Raw genomic sequence first — 7,253 nt, forward strand, 5'->3', positions numbered from 1 at the left:
CTTGCTGGTGGGTGGGGTCCTCTCCGTAGAGGGTCTGTGGGGTGGAGCGGCAGGTCTAATGTTGGTGCCTGCAGATTGCTCTGGCATAGGCCAGCCTGGGTGGGGTGACTAGCTGAGGGATTTCAAACAGCAGGAGTCCCAGAATGCTTGAGGGGGGCCATTAGGTCCCGGGGGAGGGGTGCACAGGAGAGATGGCAGGAAGCCAAAGATACTACGTGCTTGGTTTGTTTTAGGAACTTTCCCAGGACCAGCCCTGTATGCAAGAAAGGAGAAAGATGTTTTCCTATTTTTTTTCTTCTATATTCCCCTCTCTCTTGATTGTGTGACTTCTACTGAGCCAAACCAGCCAGGGCATCTTGATTGTGTGACTTCTGTAGCCAAATCACAGAACAGAGCTGATGACAGTAGTTGTGCAGCTGAGCCACACTTGGTTCAATGGGCTCTCGCTAGCTGGACAGGGACCCAAACCTCCAGACGACACATTGTTTCCATGAGAAATTTACTTTCAGTTCCAAACATATGATTAATGGGATAGGTCTCAGAATGAAGCCCTTTCTGTACCCTGTCCTGGATTAGTCCAGACAAATCAGGACTTGTTTTGGGTGGTGGGCATTGGGAGTTCTGTTTGCATAGTAAAGACTTGGCAGGCCCCCAGGGAGAGTGGAGGCAGAGCTGACAGTCAGCCCCATGGCAGGAAATTTGATAAATTGGAGGGTGCAAACATTCTAGAAAGTGTTCTAGCTGAGTTTCAGCAGCAAGGAACATTTTGAGAGTGGCCATCTAAGTGTTCATATTCTCTCCCAGCCAGGCTCCTAAGGGGCCCGGAGCACATGCCTGGGGAAAGACATTAAATGGCAGGGAAGGCCAAGGAAAGATGTACAACATGATGGGTGATCAAGAAACCCAGAGAAGGAAGTCCTTTTTTAGGGATCCCATCAAAGATTGATCATGCTAGTGGGCGGGGTCCTCTCACTTGGGAGAGCAGACACTGGGGCCACATCAGGGTTGGGGAGGGTGCGGGGGATGGTGGACCATGACCGGATCACGCTTCGGCAGTGGAGGACTAACCTGGTCAGCACAGGGATGAGGGCTGCTGAGAGAGGTGACATAGGTCCCGACAGTCTCCGGGTTGCCTGAAGGACCTAGAGCCTCACCCACCCGCTTGAGTGTAACCTTTGTGGCTCCTTTCAGAACTGGAGCTATTCTTACAAAGAGATTTCTGGAACACACAGCTTTTAAAATGTGGGGATTTACCTATGGATTTCAGTGTCGGGTCTCCTCCCACTTCCCCTCTCATGAGGAGCAGGTCAGACGGGCAAAATGTTAATGGACCAAACAGGTTGCATAAAGCAGGACTGTGTCCTGTTGGTTCCCTGCCTCCCCTCGTGAGCTGCAGCAAACTGCTTTGATGGAGTTTCACCCAAAGGGCAGCCGGCTTGCTTCCCGCCGCCTCCTTCTCCCTTCCTGCCCTCAGTCAGAAGGCTAGGAATTGTTGCCAAAGGAAAAGAGACACGGGGCACTGGGGGCTGACCCAGCGAGCAGAGCTCCCAACATGCTGTGTGGACCTTGTATATCTCTAGAGCATCGCAGTTCCTTTGACAGATTATAAAACATTAAATTATCTTTCAAAAGCATGCCAGCACGTCCCAGTTAATCCCAATGACGAAGGCGGAGGGGGGAAATTGCACGAGAGAAGTTAAAAGGTAAGTCCTAAGCCTAAAACTAACAAGTGGTTTCGACCCACCCACACCCTTGCACCCACCCCATCAGGAGACTTGCCAGAAAAAAAGCCACGTGTGTCCACAGCCCAGTAGAAGCTCTAAGGCCCTGAGGTGACTCAAATGATCTTCAGGGAGAGACAAAAGGACATGGGCTAAGGGCACATCCCCTCAATCGGGAGTTAACTGTGGCCTGGAGATCCTCTCGCGCCAGTGCTGCCCTCCGCGCTGATCCTCTGTGCCCCGAGAAGGTCACGCGTGGTCCCTGGGTTCACTTTTCCTGTCGAAAACATGTGACTCCTAATACCTGTGCTGATCTCAATAAGGAGATAAAGCCCAAGAAACATTAAAAGGTGTTGAAGGCTCAGGGAAGGTTTCTGGGAAGGGTGGTGCCTAAGAAGCAGCAGGTGCATATTGTTTGTGCTTCATACCCAAGTCAAGGTCAGCTATCAAAACCAGGAGGAGAATCTGGGGCTGGGAGCTGGAGAATGTTGTTGGAAGGGTGTGTGTGGGTTGGGGACATGCCAAACAGCCTGGGGCCTGGGAGGGTTTCTATTTCATTCCTGTTGGTACAATGATCACGTTCCATCTGACAGCAAGGCCACCTCATCCCGGATCTGCTCCAGCAGATAAAGTACAGCCTCGGCCCCGTCTCCCGCCCTACCTCTCATGACTCTCCCCTTACGGAAAAAGGTTGAAATCCCCCACTTACCAATATCAAGGCTGAGAAATGTCCCAAATGCTAATTCCTCTCAAAGGGTGCCAGGAATTTTGAATACGGGTGTAATTCATCTTCTAAACAAGCTTTTTGTTTCGTCAGCATTCAGCTGTTTGTATTGGGCTTGGTCTGACAGTTGATTCAGGCCTTATTTAAACATGTCCCTTTCCCCACAGGCAGGGTGGGTCAGTGCGTCAGTACCTGCTGTGTGCCGGCCCCTGTCCTCAGTGCGGTAGGGACAGGGGGGCCTCACCACTCGCCCTTGCCTTGGGAAAGCGGTGGGGAATGATGCAAACTTCTCTTTCATGGTTACGGTCAGCCGGCACATTCCCCAAACTCACTGTCGCTTCTTGTTATAGAGACGCGCCTGCCCCTGAGGTGCCTCCCTCCAAGCCCGTCTCAGGGGAGGGGACACACAAAGAAGGAGTATGGAAGCCAAAGTGATTATTGGGACCAGAGTGACAGGATGGAGAGGCTGTAAGGAAATGATACGCACAATTAGCGGCCTGGCAAGTTTACAGACAGTACTCATTAAGCCTCACCGTGATTTCCCTGGATACGTTGATGGGGGCTTTGTAGCCAACTTTAGCTTTTATACATCTTAGTGGCAGTGAAAACGGAGCAACGACGGCTGATTGACGGAGCTGAGTGGGGCCCATTTATCCACCCCGCAGCTTTTGTCAGAGGGGAGGTGGAAATGTCTGTAGCACTTGGCGGCCCCATCTCCTCATGGAGACCCCAGCCGTCTTTCTCTCTCTTCTGAAAAGTGCTTTGGCTCCAGCACAAGAAGGTCAGTGGGAGAAACGAAGGGAAGGTCAGACCACTTTTTCTTTCTCCTCTATTTTTTGTTAGTCATGGTTAGTGGCTGAATTTTTAAAAAGATCCAAAGGCATGAAGTGGGAGACTTGAGTGTTCTTATTTGCATATTCATGTCAAACCTGTGTTGCCAGCACAGGATTTCAAAGGGTGTTGCCAAGAGCCCCGCTTGGAAAGGCCTCAGCATGTGGGGGGCACCTGGGGCCTCTGCAGGGGGCTTTGCAGGATGAGGACACCCTGCCACTCCCCTTCTCTCTGCGGCTCTCTGGGCTCCTCTGGGTGGGGTGCACAACAGCTTCTCCAAGTGGCTGGCTTCACCCATCCTCGCTCGTTTCTCAGACATGTAAGCACAGCGAGCGATGGGCACAGGAGATGGGCAAGGCCTTGGAGATGGGGGGAATTTTCCTTCTGTGCCTTGGAGTATGTTTTATCTCCTTTTTAAAAAGTTGCATTTATCATTGATTGCTTGTGATCTGGCTTATCCTTTTTAAATGTATATATATATATACATATATATATATATTTGATTTCAGAGAGGAAGGGAGAGGGAGAGATAGAAACATCAATGATGAGAGAGAATTATTGATTGGCTGCCTCCTACATGCCCCCTACTGGGGATTGAGCCTGAAATCTGGGCATGTGGCCTTGGCCAGAATCAAACCTGGGATCCTTCAGTCCACAGGCCCACGCTCTATCCCCTGAGCCAAACCGGCTAGAGCGTACTGGCTCATCCTTGAGACTAGCAGTAGCGGGGCTGGGAGGAGGATGGTTTTCTATGAGACAGAGGGATCTGTTCTTACATGGTGTTCGCATAGCACTGAGCTAGGGGCATATTGGATTCAGGTGGTCTAATAGGAAGACTTCTCCATTAGGAAAAGCTATTGAACAAAGACACGAGTGTGTTGAAAAACATGGTAGATTTTGATCCATTAGAAGTGATACTTCCTAGAGGTAGAGGGATAGATTATGTTCCGTTCCAGTAACATAAACAGTAACTGCAGGACCCTTCTTGGAAATCCCAGGGATTTTGTGAGCACCAGGCGCCCCCTGGCGTCCAAGTGGCAGACTGGGTTTCCTTGTTTTTAATTCTGACCAAAACAGCGCAGGGGAAGGAGGGCTAATCTCAATTTCATTTGTGCCTGGGGTCAGGGAGGTTGTGGGGAGTAACAGGACAGAGGGAGCCGGCTTCAGAATGTGGCTTATCCAGTCCCCTGGATGCTGTCCTGCACCCAGACCCCTAGGAGTAAAAGCCGACAGTGCCCATGGCTCCTCATTCACTATCACCGCACGGAGACCAGGCCCATACTGTGGAGACAGGCTGGATTTGGGAATTAAAGGTACTAGCGCTCAATCTCTAGTTTAGCCAACAGACAGTGTGACTTTGCACCAAGCACTTACGCTTTAGGAGAGCGGCCCCTTCACCATGGGCGGGAACAAGGTGGCTCCCGGTTACTGTGAGGATGAGACAAGGTGGGAAGTGCCTCTCAGTAAATCCTAGGCCCCTTTGTCTCTTCCCTGCCCCTCACCCCACATTTGAAACAGCTTCCTAGATCCAATTCCCTCGACACACAGACATGGGCTGGCTTCATGAACGTGCTATTTCTACCTATAAAGATATTATAAAGATTTGTGAGCTTTTGTGGATTTTTTTTTTTTTTTTTGCTGGTTTCATTGATTTTAAACAGTAAATCTCCCTCGAACCTGACCCTGAAATAGCTCGCGCAACCATTTCCAGCTGAGATGTGGCCATTTGCTCTTTGACGATTATGAGGAACTGCTGAGCTTTCAAGCCTGCGCTGTCTGCGGTCAAATGAGGTGATGCACTTGCTTAATGGGCTGCCCTGGAGTTGCCAGCAGACTCTCTGACAGCAACAGCGACAGCTCTCCCCTGGCTGCCATAGTGCCTGTGGCTTCACTAAAAGTCAGGAATAGATTTTCCTAGTAAGTCGCTCTGATGTAACATCAAAATATTTTCCTAACAGGTTTCAAATCTGGTTAGTTTTTACTTTTATTTTTATTTGGGGCAGCTTTCTATCACAGAAGAGTTCAGATGGATTAGAAGACTTTTCTACACTGGGAGGTGTTTCTCAGTGGTTAGAGCACCAGGTACCAAAGTGTTGTGGGTTTGATTTCTGGTCAAGGGCACATAACTGGGTTGCAGGTTTGATCCTGGCCCCAACCAGGGTGCGTGCAGGAGGCAACCAATCGACTGTATTTTTTTCAAGTGGATAGTTCTCTCTCTTTCTTTCCTTCCCTTCCATTCTCTCTAAAAATCAATGGGGGAAAAAATACCCTTGGATGAGAATTAACCAAAACAAAAAAAAAAAAAGAAAAAAGAGAGGAAAAGAAAAAAGAAAGAAAGAAAAGAGAAAGGACTCTTTTGCCCTCCAGTTTTACTAAGGAGGGAGGAAAGAGGAATCGGTGGTAAGCCTAGATGGTAGAGTTAAATGCAGAAATATTTTACTGATTTACTTCTTTTACTGTAGCCTTAAAAGAAAGGGGAGTGAATTAGAACACATGAATAGATCACTTTGAAAACTTGCCTGGTGTGTAAGGGAAGGGGCAGCAGGGCACCCACTAGTGTCTGATGCACCAGCACTGAGTTCCAGGTCACTCAGGTGTGTGTGTGTGTGTGTGTGTGTGTGTGTGTGTGTGTGTCTGTGCATGTCTTTGGGCATGATACTCAACCTCTCCTAATTCCCTAGTTTTCTCTTTGGAAAATGAGGCATCATAATAGTGCCTACCATAAGGTTGCTGAGGAAATGATATCTGATAATGCATTATGGCGCACATTCACATAAAAACTGTTCAATAAAAGTATGTCTACTATTATTCATTCACATTTTCTTCATTAACTTATCTTGGGTTCATAATGTACCTTTCACAAGTTTCCTTGGCAATTTACAGAAGTAAAGGTGGCCTTACTTCACTTCCTGCTGCAATTGAAGAGCAGCTGCTACTTTAACCACCTAGGGATGAGATGCAGAGGGAGGTCTTAAGCAATCTTGTCACAATTCTGCCAGCCCTCCACTTGGCTCTGAAAACAGAAGGTGCTGAGGAAATGCTTGTCTCCTAATTTAGAGCCACATGCATGCTAACTGTTAGAAAACATGCCAGTACTTACACATGCAGTCATCTTCCCATGTTCTCTTCTGCCAGCACACTGCTTCTGGGAGCTGAGGGTTGTCCCAAATGAGGTGCCCCTGGTTTGCTCTTAGTTTGGGTTCAAATGGAGACATTTGTCATTAAGTGCCATAAGTCAGGTTCTCCAAGCAATGTTTCATTTGTCATCCCCCGGCACTGCTTTGTCACCTAAAGAAGGACCAGAACCTTTCATTATTTTACCCCATTTATTTATTCTGCAGTGTTTAAGCCCAAGTTCAACACCCAACCACAGTATTTCCTGCCACTGCATTTCATTGCACCTTACTAGAAAAGTACAAGAGGAAATACTGCTAAGTCATTATCTTGATGAAAAGTAAAGATTTCAGCAAGTTTACGGTAGCACAAAAGCAAGCAATACCAGAACCAATGTTACCAAAGACTTTGTATGAGAACCAAGATGGTTGTGGTGGTTATCTTTGATAATGATAGTCTTCACCTTTAAAAAGGTGCCAACAAAATGAAAATAACAATAGCTAACATTTATTGAGCACTCAGCTTTGACGTGAATTCATTAATTCTTATACTGTCTGAAGTAGGCACTCTTGTTATCCCCAGTCTAAAGATGAGAAAACTAAAGTGTACAGAAATTAAGTGACCTGCCAATGGTGAAGCCAATGCTAAGGGAAGAAATGAGGTTTGACTCCAGCAACTTGATCCAAGAGTCTTTGTTCTTCACCACTCGTGAATCAATTTTAGACAGATTTATCACAATTTTTAAAAGGCAGTCATCTGGGAAAGATGCTTAGAAGCAAGAAGGTGGACTAGACAAGCTCCTAAGATAGCTTTTACTCCGTGATTCTGCCAAGCCAACACCACATAAGCCTCCCCTTCCCTGT

This window comes from Myotis myotis, unplaced genomic scaffold (genome assembly GCF_014108235.1).
Source record: "Myotis myotis isolate mMyoMyo1 unplaced genomic scaffold, mMyoMyo1.p scaffold_m19_p_8, whole genome shotgun sequence".
Lineage (NCBI taxonomy): Eukaryota > Metazoa > Chordata > Mammalia > Chiroptera > Vespertilionidae > Myotis > Myotis myotis.